The sequence below is a fragment of the Crocodylus porosus genome, unplaced genomic scaffold, assembly GCF_001723895.1.
Source record: "Crocodylus porosus isolate Cpor-Errol unplaced genomic scaffold, CroPor_comp1, whole genome shotgun sequence".
Taxonomy (NCBI): Eukaryota; Metazoa; Chordata; order Crocodylia; family Crocodylidae; genus Crocodylus; species Crocodylus porosus.
Window position 1 is genome coordinate 245,231,799 of NW_017728886.1, and position 20,978 is coordinate 245,252,776.

At 40.9% G+C, this 20,978-nt stretch overlaps 1 long non-coding RNA gene across 1 annotated transcript; it reads right to left on the minus strand.

Moving 5' to 3' along the window:
• Positions 1-4,441: 4,441 nt before the first annotated feature.
• On the minus strand, positions 4,442-20,588 carry LOC109321404. Its single transcript, XR_002104049.1, has 3 exons — positions 20,579-20,588; positions 20,415-20,422; positions 4,442-4,561 (listed from the first exon to the last, which is right to left on the minus strand). It is a non-coding gene; the product is annotated as an uncharacterized LOC109321404 (long non-coding RNA).
• Between the last annotated feature and the right edge of the window lie 390 nt (positions 20,589-20,978).

The window sequence follows — 20,978 nt, forward strand, 5'->3', positions numbered from 1 at the left end:
ATGAGGCCTAAATATCTAAAGACATCAATCCAAAGTTGAGAGCAAAGCCACTGAAATCCTGATGCTTAGCACAAAGGCTTGTAAATATACTTCAACAGTCATTAACTAGTGAGGATTATGATACTGTCTGTCTAGACAGCACAAAGAACATGCTATGGGGTGGATGGAGAGAAAGAGCATATTCTAATATTATAAAAACCTTAGTCTGCCTGTATGTAAAGCTTTATTCTTATTGATTGGTTGTCTTGGCAGCCAATCACAATGCTTACTGAAACAAACAGAGTGCTCTGCACAGACACAAGCGCCGCTGGCCTCACCTCCCCACTCCGGCCTCTCAGTCACCACTGTCATGGCAGCACCATCCCCCAGCAGGGCCGGCGTGGGGGAGTAAGGCCAGTGGTGCTGGCTTTGCCCCCTTCCCCGGCCCTGCTCCTTGGAGGCAGAGGGAGGAAGGAAACAGGCCTGGACCCGATGCAGTGAAGGGAAAGAGGAGTGGTGTGGAATGGGGCTGGACATGAAGCAGAGGCAGGTCCGGACATGGGGCTCTGTCCCCACCCACCCCATGATGGGACCCCCCTCCCCAGCCCCTCAGTTCCCACTGTCATGGAGATGACCTGGGATAGCGGAGCGCTGCCATGATGGTGGGGACAGAGCAGGGGGGCCAGGCCAGTGGTGCTGGCCTTGCCCACCCCCCCACCCCCAGCCCGACTCCTTGGAGGTGGCAGTGGCATGAGGTGCTGGCAGTGCAGCACTGACTGTGCCCCCCCTGCTCTGGCATATGGCACTAGATGCAGGGGGTGGGGAGGTGCATGGTGCCAGAGGCAGAGCTGCAGCAATATGGGGTGTTGTGTGATGGTACTCCATCCCTGTACCCCCTTTCATTCTTGAGGGACAATTGGCTAGTAAATATATATTTGCATTAAAGAGGCTGTTTTCTTAAAACTCTTTAACATAGTTCTGTCTCAGTAACTGATGCCATACATTTCTAAGTACAGCTCTTAAATCATGCTCAAGTGAGCCACCACTCCTGGTTAGTACCAGGTTTAGCTTAATATTCTAAACTATAATCACCATGCAGATCATTTGCATCCTCTGGATTGTTTTTAAGGATCTTCTTATCACCACCTTTACCTTCTCTTCAATGCTGTTTGGCACAAGAATAGAATAATTTAGCTCATATTAGGGGGCACTGCTCATATTTGCTCCTATTGGGGGGCACTTTATAGAGGAAGCATCTCTCTACTACTATTATGTAAGGACTAACTGCTAAGTACAATTATACAGGCTCTCCAGCATGCAATTTGAATACTGTACAAAGAGCAGGCATAAGAATTCTTAGAACCAAGAACTTCATGAGACTAATAACAGAAGACGGGAAAAAGACACTAACTTGTTTTCCTCACTATTTTCCTGTCTTCAAGAGATACACATACCTATTCCCAAGACATAAGCATCATGAATCATAGCCCCCTATACATATTTAGGTAAAAGCATGATTGTGTAGATCATGCATTAGATCCCATCATGCATTATCACCACTGCAGGAGCAGCTTAGGATACTTCTGTACCAGCAAGAAGTAAACTCCCTCAGCTGGGAGCACCCTCAGCTGAGGAAGTTCCAGACATGGGAATATCCCACACACCCCTAGCGTAATCTCTAGGGTTCTGGGGTGCATGAAATCCTCAAGCCCTGGCAATCAAGGCAGCTGTGATCCCTTGGACTTAGGGATGCCTAAAACCCCTGAGCATCAAGGCAGCCGTGATCTCCCAGGCTTGGAGGCAAGTGAAACCTCTGAGCCCTAGGGATCACCACTGCCTCAACCTCCAGGGCTTGAGAATTTCACACTGTGTACAGTGCTCCCTTGCAGCTGTCAGCTGCCAGGGCTCCCAGCCACAGGGGAGACCCTGCTATATGTGCAAATTAAAGCAACCAGCTATAAAATTAACACATATTTTCCTAGTCTTGCTTTATAACTATTTGGAGCTTTTTATGGTGATAGCTACTTTGCACATGTAGCTGGTCTTACGGTAATTGCATAACAAACCAATTAATGTCACAATACCTGTAACAAATAGAAGGGCCATTCCCTTTCTTGAAAAGATATGCATACCCATTCCTAAAATATAAGTATTATAATCATAAGGATCACCCAAGTTTATCCATCCTCCAGCAGCTAGGCCATTTCAAAGTAGCTATAAATGTAATACTGTACTTTTGCTTCCATATAGTATGTGTGCAGCACATCTGAGTAAAGCAGCAATCTCAACCAAAGTGAGTCTGGGATGCTTTGAGAGCCTTTCCAAGGTCTCTTGGGGTGCCACACAATTCTAACACTGCTAGGTTTGCAAAAAAAATTTCCCAAGATAAACACAGAGATTTAAAGTAGGAATTCATGTTGTTAAAAACATTCTGATTTGCTGTGGTCTTTCTAAGTTCTTTGCAATGGAAGACTTGATTTATTATTTTCCTGAAAACTAAGAACTGGCATTTTCCTAAGGGTACTTTGAATCTAAGATTGAGAAACACTGATGTAAGGAATCTGGGCTTGGCTTGTTTAGAATAAAATGTGGAATTCATTTTTTCTTCCAACCTGAATATGATGGCCAATCCCAAATTCAATTAAGTTGATTAAAGTCTTTCCACTAATTTCCATGAGCAGTGGTTCAGAGCCAAAGAGACTAAAAGCATTCCATACAATGAATATTCACACTGTATTGAGGCTATTTTTATATTCAGTAATACAAAAAGGATTGTGAATCCTCTAAATATATTATGTTCTTTGTGGTAATCTTTGTGGGGCTCTATTTTAAAACATTGCCATAGGTCTTACTCTATTTACTTTTTGTTCTCAGTTTCTTCCTAATGAAACAGCTGAACAAACTGCAACCAAAAAACCCAAAGGCATATTAGTGAATCTGATTGTTATACTAATCTTTCTTGAATAAAACACATCAGTGCTTTTACCTATGCAGTGCCAGAGAACATTAATTGTTAAAAAAAGCAAAACCTGAATTTTCTCTTCTATAAGCATAGCATTTTAGGCCAATTTTGCTTGTGTGCACAGACTTAAACTGAATACATAATGGTTTAATAGGGAGCTCTGCTTACTTTCAAAGCTTGCTGCAAACCAACTAAACATTAATATTTACAGTCCTAGGGAAAAAATAATAACCTTGCTTTAGGAAAAAAAATAAAAATAAAATAAATAAAAGCTGTTATCTAACATTCTTAAAGTTTTCAATAAGTAGTTTAATCCTGAGCATATGACTATTCCAAGCAGATAAGTATGATTTTAAACACATTCCCTTTTTTGGGGATTGTTATTCTTTGTAGTGTGGTATATGCATTCACATTTTAGTTTTCTTGACTTTCCCCAGCCTTCTTTGTATCCTCGTGCCCAAAATATATGCAGATATTAAACTTGAAGAGAGAGAGGTTTGATGTCTCCTCCATAATCATCATAGACACAGATAGTTTTCAGTTTGAACTTCAAACTACCGCTTTCCATAATGTCATAATGCTCAGTGAGCCAACACAGTAGACAACAGAGTTCACTAAAACTTTAAAAAAAACTCCAAAATTACACTTTTTCCTTTAATCTCTCTTAAAGCATTTATCACTTTGCATTCCCTCCCCACTTATCTGCCACTCAAAACCAAAACTATTCCATACAAACCAGGAGACCACAGAAAAAGGTACCAGAGTGCCATGAACATGTAAAAGTAAGAATTCCTGCTGCTAGGGAACTGACCTTACTCTTGCCTGGGTTTATTTGTCCCTTTGCTAATGGAGGGAAAGAACAGAGGCTGCTGGCAGTGGTTTGGGGTCCTGGAAAACTTTTTTTACCCTTTGGATTAGGCCAAAGAGAAAATAAAACTTGAAATAAGTCATTATTTCTGTATGTCAACTGAATATGATATTCAGAGAAGTAAAACTTGTCACTGGGACAGGAATAGTTCATGTTTTCAAAACAGCATTTTATTTCTGCCTGGCAATTTTCTAACTAGCTCTGAGCAGTGTTATAGGTTGCGTTTATATTCACAAAAACCCAGAAGTAAAGCTGACACTAATATTTTTTTAATCACTGTGCAATCTATTCTTTCAATGCAGGAGGGAGAAGCCAGTGTAAAAATGCATATGTATAAATGTGTGTGAATATATAAATCAATATGCTACATACATTATACAAGATACATACACTATATATTGTGTGTCATACATTATAACATATGTAACAAATTAACAGGAGACTGCAAAAGGTTGAGAAGTGCAGCCTGTTTATAGACTGTAGTTAGACATCAAATGAGGACAAGACACAATGGCTAGATATAGATCAGGCTTGTCCAACATACGGCCTGCAGGCCACTATGCAGCCCTCTCAGCTGTTTTCTGAGGCCTGAGGTGCTGCGATGGGAAACAAAAGTAATGCTGTACTTTCATTTTGGGGGGGGGGAGGGGATGTAATGCTGCTTCCTGTGAGGTCTTTGGATATGGCTCGCCGGCCCACTGGATGATAAAGAGTTCATGATCCAGCCTCACATTCAAAAAAATTGGACACCCCTAGTATAGATGTTAACACATTAAGTGTAAGCACACAAAAAGCCATAACAGAATGTAGCAGATGTTCACAGCACTTAAAGCATTTTAAAAATGGGAAATCATCCTCTAAGTTAACCCTCAGTGAATGTGCTATCAGATTAAGCCACTTTAGGTTAGAGTGCTTTTTCCAATGTCTGTGGCACATGCATCATGTGTTAAGCTAGGTTGCATTCACCAGCATCTCAGGGCCCCTTTGCATGCTCGCTTCGGGAAGAGTTTGTCTGCTCTGCCCACCCCAGGCTGGCCCTGCCCCCTCGTCACTGACCCAAGTCAATGAGGAAGGGAGGTTTCTATTCCTACAGCTGCCCCAGTCAGGGGCTCCTTTCCTTCAGCTTCAGCAACAGCAATGCAGGCACTCTATGCTGATTTTTGTTGCGTCAGAAACTCTGGTAGAGGGGTGGAAAAGGAGCCCCCTGCTGCAAGAGAGCCTGACTGACTCCCCCATGACCCCATGTGGCAAGCTGTGGGTAGGGGAAACCTGTCTGGCGGTGGGGCTGTTTCCACTGCCCCTGCCCCCTCCCAGAGTTACTGGCACAGTGAAAAGCTGAGCAGGGAACTCACGCTGCCACTGCTGGCTGCATCTGGGGACAAGTTTCCCCCCCCTGCCAGGCAGGACCTCCAACCTTGTTGGGTAGGGTCTTAGGGAGGCGTCTGAGGCTTCCTCTGCAACAGGGGGGCTCCTTTCCCTCAGCAGCAGTCAGAAGTGGCAGTGTGAGCTCCCTGTATTACTTTTCGCAACACCAGGAACTTTGGCAGGGGGAAATAAAAGAAGCCCCCCCGACCACATGGGGGTTCAGCTTGGCCCTCAGAAAGACCCAGTCTGGTAAGCTGGTGGGGGGGCACCAGGCATGGAGGCTTCTTTACCACCCCCCACCACAGTTCCCAGTACAGTGAAAGGCACTGGGGGAAGCCTCGTCCCACCATGAGGGCCTCCCTGACTTGTTGGCTAGGGTCTTGGAGGGTGGGGGGATGGGTCAGATCTGCATGTCAGGGCGGCCAAAACTCTCCTCCCTGCTATGGTTTAGTCCCCAGATGGCAGGAGGGAACAGATGTTGGGGGGGGGGGTGTCAGCCCCTTGGGAGGTGTGTAGGCGCACCCCCCCACCTGCTGGCTTTGGTGAGTGCAGGCAGGCACTGAGGCCCCCCATTCAAGCAGCACACACAAGCAGCACACTTCTGTTCAGATGAAACATGCTCTAACTTATAGCACTTTAAGTAAAGTGTGATAGAGAGCGTTTCACCAGGGGCTTTTTGAACGTCTGTACTTAGCCAAAGAACATTACTTTTCAAATTATGATGTTTGTATGCGAATTAGATGCTGATGAGCTTCCTGATTTTACAGCATACTCCACTAATTTGCCACAAGGTAATGCAAGAAACGATAACAGTGAATAGGCATGGTGGGAAAACTTTCAGTGTTCAAAGGGGACACTCAATCATTTTAGGCTCACAACTTAACTTACTCTGAAACCTTTATAGTACAGTAGGAAATGGGTTCTGAGTAACTAACTGTTTAGCACATGGGATCGTCCACTCCGCATGAGTGCTTTGTGTTCTGCAGAGCTGCAGTCCCCATTCCCCACAGGTCCTCATGTTCTGTGAAGGTGAGAGGCTATGCTTTTGCCTCCTGTCTCAATTTGCATTGAGAAGGTAAACCACATAAAGAAATGTTATCACTTAATATTAGCAAACCCTTTTTTTATTTTTTTTGCTTTGGTTTGGAAGTTGTTTTGTATATGCATTACGAGGTGGTTTACAAAACTGAGAAGCAAGCTACTGTAAAAGCTGCCACCACTAGAGTCAACTGAAAGGATGATGTCCTAAAGTAACCCAGAAGGACTGGCCATTTCCTTTTTCTGAAGGACAAACCATTCACTTCTTCTGAAAAGTAAAAGAGCCTGCATGGAGATGCTTTAAAAAAAACTACCATGGGGATGATGATGGAAACTTAGAAAGCACTTCAAATGGGACTGCATATCAACAACAGCAATAACCAAACATTAAAAGAAGATTGAAAGAAAAAATATAATTATTGGAAAAATAATCAAAACCTCTTTTTTAAAATATAATTCCCTGCCTCCCCCCAGGCCCTCAATTTTCACGATTCCAACTTTTTTCTTACTCTTTCCCCAGGCCTGGCCTTTTTCTATGGGAGAAGGAAATCCCTGAATATTATTATAAAACCCTGGTCTGCCACAGTAGGGGTGGCCTACTGCCAATTTTGGATCCCTGGAATGCCAATAGCCTATATAGATAAATTATAGGACCTTGAATTTATAAATGACACAAAAAGAAAATGCATAACTAAGCTAATAATACCAGTTAGCAATCAACAATAAACAACCCAACATTCACACATTCACTATTTTAACTATAAGGTACTATACTTCACATTGGTAGCACAGCACTAAAAATGCATGGATAATCTAACTTAATATCATGATGCTCAGGGTGACAACAAAATGCCTTTTGCACTCTCTCCAATGCTCAGCAGTGCACACCTCAGGGTCTGCTAGGCCCAGCACACTCAACCTGGTCTTCAGTTGGGTTTGCAGGCAGCAGCCGGTAGACAACACCGTGTCCTCTGGCTCATCTGATAGCTGACCCTGGCTTCCGATACCCTCAGAAAGGCTGGCCCCCATCCCCCAGTACAACCTTAACTCAAAGGCAAACTCAAAACAAAACATCACAAAAAACACTGTGTTTTCCAATCCCTCTTGGTCTTTCTACAGCATTTCGCTCACGCCTCCTAGAGTTTCCTCAATCACACAACTTCCCTCAAGCCAACGCCACCTCTCACAGATGGCCAAAGGCAAACCAGACTAACTCCAGCCGGTCTTGCCTTCCCTCTCACCCCACACAGGGCTCATGGGTTCCCTGTGGATGGTGTGCCTGCGGGGATCAGCCTGTCTCATCCTGAAGCCCTGGTTTGGTTCTTCAGGACTAAGTGCTCCCTGGTCCTCCAGAGGTCCCCTTGCAAGCTTTGGCCAGCCCAAGGAGTGGATCTACCACTGCATGGCTCCCTCTGCCATGTTTTGGAGCATGCCTCCTCTCTCCCTCTTCCCCCAAGCAGGAAAAAAACTCTTTCTTTAAGGAGATCTCCCAGCCAAATCAGGAAGCTGGGCTGTTTCACCAGCTCACTGATGGATCACTTTTGTTTGCAAGCCTCTTACCAGAACTTCCCTCTTCCAAGATGTCTCCACTGAGGCAGGTTCTCATTTGCCCTTAGTTTGGCATTCTTGGAGGGACAAAATTCACCGTTCCCAGTGGTGCCTTAGAAGGGACAAACCTCCTCTGCTGCAAGCCACGCTATGTCTGGCATGAAGCACTCTTCTTTGAGGTATATGCACTTTAATGCTTGTTACATTCTAAATATGTTTTAAATGCTGCCTCCTTTCCCTCTCTCCCCCCTGCCCCACCTCCTTTATAACCTTGCCCAAGTGGAGGAAATTTTTAAAGTTAGAGTAGCAAAAATAAAAACATGCAGTGGTAAAAAAAAAAAACAAATCTCAGATTTAACTTTGAACCTCGCAAAAGGGTAACACCTAGAAAACAATATTTGTCTTACTATAACACGTATGTGGTCCTCTCACAGATAAAGCCTCCACTACGTTTGTTCTGTGTTTCTACTTAAAACAGAAGAGTAGCAAGAAGTATCAGTCCCAAGGAGTTTACAATGTAAGCTCAAGATAAGAGACAAACTAACATAGACAAGGCAGAAGAAGTGGCCAGGCCTGCTCAGCATGATAGGAAGTAGACTTGGCAAACCAGTAACCTGCAAGCTTTTCAGGATTTTCTGTTGTATGTGTTGGCGAGGGAAGGCAGCAGTAGCAGTTTTGTTATAAGCAACCAGTTTTCAATGACAAATTTAATTCAGCTCTATCAAATATATTCAAGGAAGTTGTGATGGAGCTTTTCTCCATAACATAGATGATACATAGCTATAGAGCACACAAAAAATACCATGTAACAGTTTTATGCAAGTACTTTCATATACTTCATAATTCAACTTAACTGTAAACAGACTGAATAGGAAGTTCAGATTTAAACATCTCTTGAACGTTGAAATTTCAAAATGCCTTTTACTAATCTTCCATTTTCATTGTAAAAATAATTAATTCCTCCTCAGCCAGGCAGGGTTCATGATTTTTAAAATGTAATGCATGTATGAATATTAACAGTTGGATTAGAGGAAGAAAAAAAATGGCTTTTCAATGCCCGGTATGCTAGTGGTAGAGCCTCAAGGCACTATTTCAATGCAAATAATAAATGAAAATGTGTGACAGGCTTTGCCCCAGAAGGTTCCCAAACTAGTTTTAGTAGTGATGTAATACTTGACTTCCAAATATGACAGGGAATCAGGATGGTGTAAGACAGGCCAAGAATGACTTTGTTTCATATTGCTCTATTGCTCACTGAGCAACTATCCATGGACAGGAGACACAAAATTTGCAAGTGGCACAAATGCATTTTACATAATATTCACTTCTTGCAGGTAACAAGGTGTAATTTTAGGTGTACAGTCATAATGAGGTAAATAGGAAAAAATATTCTATGCTTATATGTACCATGGAAAACGATGTAGAAATGGACACAAGTTGAATTTGGGGGAAAATATATGTTTCCAAGCCATTCTTGTTTTAGCTGCTTTGACTAGCTGAGTTCAAAGAAGAATATACAATTATTCCTCAGAGCTCAGTTCATGAAATCACGTCATCAAATTCACTAAGATGTAAGGTCATGCTTAAGTGGTTTCCTAAATCAGGGACTCAGTGATAAGAACTCAGTCTCTGGAAATGAAGAATTCTACTAGAAGTATTATAGCTGTATCTTCTGACAAACCAAATTAATTGAAATACAATTAACATAAAAGAGTTCAGAAAAAAAGCTGAATGGTTTGAAGTCTATACATACAACCTAATTTGACCTTTAAATTTAAAGTCAGTTGCATTTACAGTGTTAGAGCCTGACTCACTAAGGCTCACTTCATTGATATAGGACAAGAGTACTATTATTTCTTAACATGTACTTTACCAGCAAGCATTAATCCATTTAATCTAGGTTATTTTCCAGATTTTGCAAAGGAATCTAACTGGAATGGAAGGATATTCTCCAGAAGAGACTGTAAAAGGCAAATATTTCATTCCTGATTTCCATTTCATTTAAAGTAGTGCAAGTTTGGTTATTTGACTAAATAACTCAGATTTTTTCAGGTTCATTTTTCCATGTGAAAAAAAGATGCAATTTCCAGTGTCATAAATTCTGAAGTACTGATCCCATTAGAATTGTTTCCCCCCACTATCAGTTACTATCCGTACTCTGAAGTCCCTAGTAATCTTAAACATCTATCAGTAATTTGCAACACACAAATAAAGCAAACATCTAATTAATGGGGAAGTGAATTTACTCAACTTTTCCTCCTGACTTTCCATTGCAAGAATGCACTTAATTGGCTTGGAACGGTTTCATAGTTGGTAGCATCAGAAGGGACCTGAGCAGATCATCAAGTCCAACCCCCTGCCATGGACAAGAATGAATGCTGGTGTCAAAAGACCCCACCTAGGTGGATTATCTAGCCTCCTTCTGAAGACCCTCAGGGTCAGAGTGAGCACCACTTTCCTTGGAAGTTGGTTCCAGATCCTAGCCGCCTTGACTGTGAAGCAGTGTTTCCTGATGTCTAGCCTGAACCTACTCTCAGTCATCTTGTGGCCATTATTCCTAGTTACTCCGGGTAGTGCTCAGGGGAACAGGGACTCTCCTGTTCCCTGCTGGTGCCCCCTTGTAAGTTTATAGATGGCCACCAGATCCCCTCTCAGCCTTCATTTGTGGAGGCTGAACAGGTTCAACTCCCATACTCTCTCCTCATAGGGCCTGCCCTGTTACCCCCTGACCATGTGAGTGGCCTTCCTCTGGACCCTCTCGATGCAGTCCACATCTCTTCTGAAGTGCAGCACCCAGAACTGGATGCAGAAACCCATCCTATTCTCATCTGCCCACCCCTGTAACCCATCTATATCTAGTTGTAGCCTGTCCCTCCCTTCTGGTGTGCCCACCTCTCCCCACATCTTAGTATCATCCTTGAATTTGAGCAAGGTGCTTTTCACACCCTCATCCAAGTCACTGATGAAAATGCCCACGTGAAAATAGCCTGTCTACCACCACTCTCTGGATGCAGCCCTCCAGCCAATTTGCAACCTATCCGACTGTGTAGGCATCGATGCCACAGTTGCCTAATTTTTTAATGAGAATAGGGTGAAAATGTCAAAGGTCTTTCTAAAGTCCAGAAAGATTATGTCCACTGTGACACCTGCATCTAAGGATTTTGTGAGCTGATCGTAGAAGGCAACAAGGTTGCCTGGACAGGACCTGCCCCTAATGAACCCATGTTGATTCACTGTGCTTATTGTGTAATAGTCATAAATTTGAATTTTCCATTCAGAGGTGAAATTAAGTTTATACACACACACACACACACACACACACACACACACTCTATTAAGTTATTATATACACTAAGTTACTAATATACTGAAATTCTGTGTATAGTAACAACAAAAAATGTCATTTCAATACAGATTTGTGCTATGTTAAGGCACAATAGTAAGCCAGGGGGTTTCTTCATATACAAGAAATTCACACATGGTGAGATTATACTTACATTAGACCATATCCTTAAAATAGATTTATTGCCCCTTTAAAACCTTTTTTAAAACAGATCCTGTTTCACAACAGTTAGGACAAACATTTGCTCTGAAACTATCTGCCTTGTTCACTTTCATATAATGTAAGAGTCATTAATAAAAACAAAAATCAAACAAACCAAAACACAATAATCCCCTCCTTCCTCTCCTGCAAATTAAATGCAGTTCTGATATCATTTAAAGGTAAAAATTGTATGTACCTGTAAGTCATAAAATGACTCTGCGGGTGCATCTACACATGCCCCTGACTGTGCAGTTGTTACTATGCAGTCACTTAGTATTTTAGCAAGTACTCAATGACTGTACAGTAACAGCCATTACTGCACTGTCCTAGTGGTTCATGGGATGTTTTCAACCCTACTGTACAGTAGCAACTAGCTACTGCGCAAAAGCTTGTTGCTACTTCACAGTAATGTTGGTGTCATGGTTCATGCTCACTGACAGTTTGTCGCTGTAGCAGCAAACGTCACTGTACCTCAGCACTTAGGTGATGTAGCGTCTCATGTAGACATGCCCACTGTCCCTTATGGGCTTCATAGGATGACAACCTGTATTGAGGGTAGTAGGAAACCCAAGATGTAGTAAGCAAGAGGCAAAACTGATCATGATGGAAATCTCTTTCCAGTCTTGTTAACATTTCCAGGAGAAGATAATACTAATTGGGCTGCATCATGTTTACCACAGACTCTTAGGATCAAAGGCAAGAGTGGGTGGAAGAGACCTTACAAGGTCATCTAGTCTAGCCCCCTGCTCAAGATAGGATCAGACCTGACTAAACCATCCCAGCCAAGTGTCTATCCAACCTCTTGAAAATTTCCATGGATGGAGATTCCACACTTTCTCTGGGTAGCCTTTTCCAATGCTTGAACCTCTGAGGCAGAAAGTTCACCCTTATCTGCAACATAAATTTCCTCTGATGATGCTTGAGGCCATTGCTCCTAGCCCTGTCCTCTAGGGCCACAGAAAACAGCTCACCTGAACCCTCCCTGTAATTACTGCTCAGGTATTTGAAGACTGTTATCAAATCCCCCCTTAAGTCTTCTCTTCTCCAGACTGTTACCCTAGCTCTTTCAGCCCTTCTTCATAAATCACATTTCCCAGGGCCCTAATCTGAAGTGTGGGGGCCCAAAATGGCACACACTACTCCAGGTGAGGCCTCACCAGTGCTTAAACCAGAAGAGTCACTTCCCTTGATTTGCAAGTGGCACTTTCTGACAAACCCCAGTAAGCTGTTGACTTGTTTTTCTTGCCCCTCCCTCCTCCACCAGCAAGAAGAGCACACTCTTGGGTCATATTTAACTCGTGGTCTGCTGTAAACCCCAGGTCCTTCTCTACAGTACTGCAACCTAGCCAGTTTTATTCCAATCTGTATTTGTGTATGCATTTTTTTTGTCCCAGGACTTTGCATTTGTCCTTGTTAAATTTTATCTGATTGATTGCAGGTCATTTCTCCAATCAATCAGGTCATTCTGAAGCCTAGCCCTACCCTCCAGAGTATCTGCAACTCTACCCAACTTGGTATCAGCCGCAGATCTGCTAAGCGTATACTCAATACCATAATCCAAACAATTAATGAAGATGTTGAACAATACCAGACGTGTGTGGATCTTCACTTGATACCTCCTCCCAACTAGACATTGAGCCATTGATTAGTACTAATTACACACAATGTTCAAAACAGTTATGTATCCAACTTACAGTACTTTTGTCTGATCTGTATTTTTTTAGTATGTTACTAAGAACATTGTAGCAGACATTGGCAATAATATTACAAAACTCAACATATATCACATGTATTGCTTGCTCTCTCTGATTCCTTGAGGACCTGAACCAACATTGTTGGTGTTTGTTCTTCATTAAAATGAAAAACCAAATTAATATTGTGTTGATTCATTGTTTTAATTGGAGTCCTTTTGGCTTTCAGGCACAAAACTCGCAGAAGGTAGCAGAGCTTCTGTCCTCCTTTATCCACTATTTCAGTGATTAAGTCACTAAACTAAAATTCAGTAGCTTCAGGTTCAATTCTCTCCTCTATTTCAGGATTTAAATCTGCATTTCACACCTACCCAGAAGATGCCCTATTTACTATATTATTGTACTCTGCATGCATGTACTTGATTGCTGCTCTTGATATTATTTTACATTATAAAGTGAAGTCTTTTTTTTTGCTAGTATGTACCCATTTGAAGATATTCTTGCTCTGTCATACTGAAGTTGTTCCACTTGAGTGAAATGGTTATATGTTCTTAAACCAGCAAGTGAAAATAGCTCTACAGCCATGTAATTTTCATGCAATGTGTCACAACAGGAAAGATCAAGAATAATCCTATAGCCTGATGATCAAAAGTATCCACATGGAAGGTGAGACATGGATTCAAAACTCCTTATACAGTGAAAAGAATTAAACCCAAGTCTCACATCTAAATGTGTGCACTAAGCACCAAGAAACATGGGTGAGAAAGGGTCTCCCCCTCTGCCAGTTCCAAGAATCCAGTCCTTCAAGTTTCTCCAGCCAAAAAAATCTTGCACAAATCCAACCCACATTCCTTAATAATGTTGAGACAACCAAACCCATATTTTTGGTATATAATGTATTTAATAAAAATAAATAAATACATTAAAAAAAATCACCAACATTTTGTCATTTTTCCTTGTGGAAGAAGTATTCTGGCATTACACAGTCCAGCTACCATTGTATTACTTTTTATATTTGAAAATATGACAAGGGTTTGGTAATTCTCTCTCAAGCATAGCGATTTTAAACCTGCCACCCTCTGTATTTTAAATATACCCCACTTCTTGAGCAACCTCCATTTCATTCTTCAAGCCCTAGATACATCCTCTAGAAACTTTTCCACATGGACATAAAGACAATAGCTAGAACACAAGCATTAGCAATGCTTATATAACAAATGCTATGACATCTTTTTGTGAATAGACCTGGTCAGCAACATCTCATTTAAAAGCTGGCAACTGAAACAACTGAATGTTTAGCATGATCACCATGAATTCTCGCTTAGTACTGCCTCAGGAAGAAAAGAGCTGCCTACGCTGCATCAGTATTACTTTCTGCATCAGGAAGATGTCTCTTAGAGAGTCTACATTAAAATACTAACCTGACTACTCTTGGTCCGAGATTTGACAGGATTACAATACAAAGTGTCCCGAGTAAAGGCTGCAATTAATTTATTCCTCCTCTAATGTGGCCAGTAAGGCAACATTTACTTCTGGTACCTAAATAATACATAGTATCTTAATGGGGGGGACGGGTTGTAACCATACTAGAAAAAGAAATAAAAGCTGATACTATCCCAGAAATTGGGTTTGTAAATGAGGGTATTTACATATTATTCTTCTCTTTTATTACTCTTTATTTCACCCTCTTGTTCTATGTCCCACATGGAAAACTTCAACTTGTTCTTTTACAATATTTTTTCCTTCTGCTGTGTGAAATGTAAAATATATTCAATACAAAAAATTTCTGCTCAGTGAAACTCAATAGCACCTATTACTGCAGTATTTAAAGGTTTTTATGACAATTCAAAGAACAGTCACTCTTCAAATATTCATGTGAGCAATCACTTTTTTCTTTTTTTTTTTTTTACAAGAATGTTCCTGAATTGCAATTAAGGGCATGCACACAACTAATCAAATATTTGCTTGACTTCAATATTTTCCAGTAGTGTTACAGTGTTTGTCCAACTCTGTTTTGCAACTAAACAATATCTGTTTATCTTTACATTTTTCCATTTCTTTGACTTGGGATGTATAAAGTTTCATGAATATTATAATAATGTTACTAAATCAAAGGTATTTTAAATGTTTAAGGGAACTACTATATAGCTTATGTATAGATCTGCTTCTCCTCTACTGCATCCTCTGTATCCGTAATCAGGGCACTCAAGTGAGAGGAGGACCTTGGTTATAGCCTCTACGTCCAGGACCAGTTATGTATTTTAGCCAACATATTTCACATAAAACTTGTAAAATATGGAACTGGGGCTGTAGTTTTCCACGTGCAGAATTCACAAGGAACTTTTCCTTCCTATTTGCAGGTGGCATCAACATGTAGTATAGTTGTAGTCTTTGTATTAAGAACACCACGGAGCATGTTCCTAAGCATACCTCCTGCTTCCAGAGGCTCATGGAAGGGCAAAGAAGATGCAGGACCACAGCTGCACCCACTCCGCAAAGGGTTAGACCATTTCTGTGAGCAAACTGTGCTGTGTTCTATGGAGAGCTGAATAAGACATCAGATCCATCATCTGAAAGTTGTAGACTTCTCGTGGCTTAGTAGTGCAGTCCTGATTAAAATTAACTTTCACAGAATAAAGACTGCAAGATGAGCTTTTCATGGAATCAATCATTTAAATATTGGATTTCCACCCCCTTGTGTGCATGCTTGCATATTTCAATTACAAAATGTTAAACCCTGCTTTTGGTCCCTTTTTTGTTTCACCAACATAAAAGGGGGTAAAGAATCCCCTGGAAGAGCTCCTTCACTATAGGAATAAGGTGAGGCTAGGGAGATCCTGAGACATGAGGGAAATATCAGTGACACTAAGGGGAGTGACCACACCCAAAGTTGGGGACTTTGACTGCTCTAGGAAGCTGTTCTGATCCACACAGCAACCCAGGATAGCCTCAAGCCACCATCAAGTTGCGCAAAGGTACAGCTCTTACTAACCTTCATCTCCTAAGCATCTATCATGCCCTGTGGAAAATCATGCAAGAAATGAAAGAATATGCATACTCACAAAGACTCAGCATTGTTATATAATATTTCATGCACCTCTTTCATAACATACCCCATTCGCTCAGAAAATGAAAGGACCTGGTGTTAAAATACTGAGAAACAGACAAACTGGGCATCAAAAACGAATTAGCATTTTTCACTGTGTGTTAAACCTTGGTATTTTATTTGCATTCATCTCTATCACTGCATTTCTGGCTCTTAGGTACTGTAACCTACATTAACAGTCACTTTGGGTTTAATAGCATTAAATGTGCAATGTCAAATCCAAACAAATCTAACATTCCCCTTGTCTCAGGCTTTAAAAAATTGCTTAACACTGGGGGCTAATTAACTAACTGGATTTTCTTATATTTAATGGAGACTATCCTAAACCAAAGAACCAAGCAAGCCCCACTGAAATTTTCTTCACTTGACATAGCCTATAATTACACTTATTTGGTCCTGGGACCAGAAGGGAGTAGAATCCAAGTTGTTTCCCCCACACCCTATATCAGTGCCATATTCACTAGGATACAAAATCATAGATTCCATAGATTTCATAGACATTAAGGCTGCAAGGGACCTTGTGAGATCATCTGGTCCAGCCCCCCCGCAAAGGGCAAGAAGTCAGCTGGGGTCAGATGACACCCAGCAAGATAATCATCCAAACCCGCTTGAACGTGTTCAGAGCAGGTGCATGCACCACTTCAGGGGGGAGTCTATTCCCAACTCTGGAGACTTGGACAGTAAAGAAGCTCTTCCTTATGTCCAGTCTATAATGGTCTTCCAGATGTTTGTGACCGTTAGACTTTGTTTTCCCTAGGGAAGCACCAGTGAACAGATGTTCTCCTAGATCCTGATCAACACCCTGATATACTTATAAGTTGCCACCAAGTCCCCTCTAAGCCTACGCTTTTCCAAGCTGAAGCTCCATGCCTCTCAGTCTCTCCTCATAAGGCCTGCTCTCATGACCTCTGATCATGTGTGTGGCTCTCCGCTGGACTCTCTTGAACTTTTCCATGTCCTTTTTAAGTTGCAGAGCTCAGAATTGGATGCAGTACTCCAGCTGCAGCTCACCAAGGCCAAATAAAGCAGGAGAATGACATCTTGGCTCTAGTTTGAGATGGGCTCTAGTTTGAGATGCAAGCCAAGGTTTTATTTGCTTTGCCAGCTGTGGCATCATATTGGTGGTTCATGTTCATCTTGTGGTCAATCATGTCCCCAAATCTCTTTCAGATGTAGTGCTAATGAGTGAAGCACTGCAAAGCCTACAGGTATGATGTGGGCTCTTTCTCCAGAGGTGGAGCACCTTGCACTTCTCTATGTTGAAGGTTATCAGGTTTATATCTGCCCATCTTGCAAGCCTATCCATGTCAGCCTGAATGCCCAACCTGTTGTCCACTGTAACTGTGTTTCTCCATAGTTTGGTGTCATTCACAAACTTATCTAGTCCACTTCTTACAGCAAATCCAGATCATTAATGAATATATTAAAGAGTACTGGTCCAAGTACTGAACATTGAGGGACACCACTGGTCACCATACACCATGCTGACTCAGTTCTGTCGACTATCACTCTCTGGGTCTGACCATGGAGCCAGTTTCCCAGCCATTGGACGGACTGTAAGGTTGTCGAGGCTGCAGTTCCCCAGTTTTGCCATAAGGACATCATAGGAGACCATCAGTCGGGCAACCTTTTTTGGTTCTTTCTAGCACAAAGAATCTTGAATTATCTTCTGCACAGGGGTATGGTTAAAAAAGGAGGGTGGAAGTATAACATCTCCCTTCTCCCCACCCCACTAAATACAAAGAATAGCCAGTTGCTCTGTGGCTGGGCATTGTCTGAAGAGATAAGAGATATGGGTGTATACAGAAGTAACTTTTTTCATCATTTGAAGTGCTTTATTGCCATGACTTAACAGTTCATGGCTTTACAACACTTTAAAATGCGTACAATACTTTAAATTAAACCTTGTTAAATCAGTTATTAATTTGAGGTGATGTATTTTACAGCACTTTAGCAACGTACAGCACTTTAAATAAATTCTGTATGCTGGTCAAATTTCTGACCAATGGAAAACCCCAGGAGGCTGTGAAGCACCCCCCACTTACTTTCCTGGAAAGTGCAGGTAGGCTTACAGCTGCCTGCCTTCCCTCCCCCCAAATACTGCACTTTTATCATGTTTAAGAGCATTGTAACTTTAGTACTCTAAAAAGTGCTCCCTCCACAATTAAAAGGAAGTGGCAGCTACCATTGCATTTTGTGGTGACCTCCATGCATCCCACTCCACCCCATCATCCCACTTCACCTCATTAGTATGCTCTGAAAATACTTACTGCCTCCAGTATCTGGATGAGCTAAGTGCCAAGATGAGCATCCCTGTCAAGACTGGGGTAGTTCTATAGGTGCCCATTAACCCCCTCCTTCCCACCAGGTTTTTTTTTTTAACCTAAATATCCAAAGTTAGTTAGCAGCTGAGAGCATGAGATGGGAGGCAAGGGTGTATCAAGAATGCAATTTTTGGTAGAATTTATTAGCTTAGGTTGACATTTAATGAAAGATGCCAAAATCCATTTTTTTTTTAAGTCTAGCTTTTAGGTTGACTGTTAAGAATCCAAACTTTGCTTAACACTATATATGTCTACTCAGTTTTGTGTGTATGTGTATATGTTTGTGTATAGATATGCTTAAATACTCTACATAAAATAATGCAAGCCTTTGAACTTCAGTAAGAAGGAAAGCTTCTTTGGGTTAGGCAAGTGCTTTTCCTTTATCCTAAACAAAACAGAACAAAACTGAGCTGATGTTTAGCTGAGATACAATCTACTGAAATTTGCCATTTCCCTTCTTCCATTTGTGATCCTCAGCAAAATTATTTTGTCAGGCTGCCAAAGTGAAAACATCACATATGATGTTACATTTGTAAAAGTCATGTTCATGCAGTTACTGAATGCAAACAGGGTAAAAAGCTGACTCCGAACCACTACAAAAGCAGTAGCAATACAGACTATGCTTGGAATGCCTGAGAGCTTCCAGAACAGCTGTAATGGCTTAGGATAGCATGGTAGAAAGAGGAAGAGCCCTTCTCTAAGCACTAGTATTTGACAGCTGCTGCTTATCCCTACTTTCTGGAACAAAAGTCTTCTTCTGCTGCTAGATAATGTAGTTAATTCTATTACAGCTTGTACCCTTTGAGTTTTTTTGACTTTGCTTGCATTTTCAGCTGAGAGTTAATTAGGAGATGGACAGCTTAGTGCAGTTGCACATAAAAAGGAAAAAAAAAGGGATTCATTAAAAAAAAAAAAAATCAGAACATATTTAGGTTGAAAAGTACCAGAACCATGGTCATCATTTAGCTTTGTCCACTTCTTTGTATAAATTTTGTGATCATTTGCTATATTTTCTACAGGTTCTACAATGCTTCAAACTTGTTGTCTATCCTACAACCATTAGATACAGAAATGGGCAAAAATGTGTTCATGTGCAGACCTTTGAACCTGACATTTACCAAGTTTTGGCTACTTAGCTTTGTAGCCTAAATATTTTAATAATACCAATATCAATAACTTCATAAGTTCAGTAGGTCATACTGCAGATAGTAGTTATTCATCTAACACAAGAGTTAGCTGTTCACAATCTCACCAGTTCCTTTATACAGTTCTATAGCTGGTATTTGCTTTTCCCAGCTTAGCAACTGAAAAATATTTATTGCCTTCTGTCTAAAGAATTCTAACCCACTATCTTAGTTTAATATAAAAATGTAATTATAATAGGAATGGAAATGCAATAAAAATTTTGAAATTGAAAATGCACTTAAAATTCACATTAACATCAACTAGACAGGATCCATTATTGTTAATGCCAGTAAAACAAGCAGGTATTAGAATTTAGCTAAAAGTGAATGTCACGGTTGGAAGAAAATGCGTAAGTTAGATAATATAAAAGGTATTTTATTTAAAATATAATTACAGATATGCATGCACACACATAAAGGTCAGGAAAAGCTAAAATTATGCTTAGCTGTGTAATTTTATTTTAGCCTCTTGCATGTATATTTTATCATACCACTTTTAAGTATTTTGGGTCTGTCAGGGGACCCCCATTTAATTTAATTACACAGGATTATCCCCGAATGAACAAATACTCAAAAGTTTGTTGCATCTACACATCATGGCTTTAGGGAAACAGAGCTTTTCAATTACAATTTTGTTTGATAAAGTAATCGTGACCATATCTACACAACACATCTATGCATGCCATGTTGCTTCAGACAACCTACCATCGAAACTAGGAGGAGCAAAGCAGCAGGTTTGCAGTGCCACAAGTAGGGTAATCAGCACATGGTAAAATGAACAATGTTTTAATTCACCATTACTAACCCGTGCTACTGAGCAGATGCAACTACACTGCTTCCAATTTAGAAGGCAGGGTGAATGGTACAGTGAGACATTGAGGGCAGCATTATCACAGTTTTACTTTGTATACATGGCCATTTTTTATATGATGCACAGACTTTTGTAAGAAATGTGACAAGTTAGCACACAACATTTTGATTAAAAACCTGGAATGATACATGGCCAACATCACAAAATTAATGGACTGAAAATTAACTAACCAGTGGCTTTCAATGTTTACCTCTAAGTGGGTTATCATCAAGTAGGTATGTTTTTAATAGAGTCCCTCAGAGATCAATTCAGACCCATTTAACTTATACAAATGGCAACCCAGAAAATATTGCTAATAAAATAATATTACAGTGGTAAACAATCATGAAATTCATCAGTGAAATGCAAAATTCAAAATGTCTTGGTACACTGGAAACAAGCAAACCATATTCTTTTCACTGTGATCAAACGTAAGGAGCAAGGGAGAAATAATGACTTAGTATAGGACCCTGGAAAGCATCAACTCTGAAAAAGACTTGTAGACAAGCATAGGTAAAA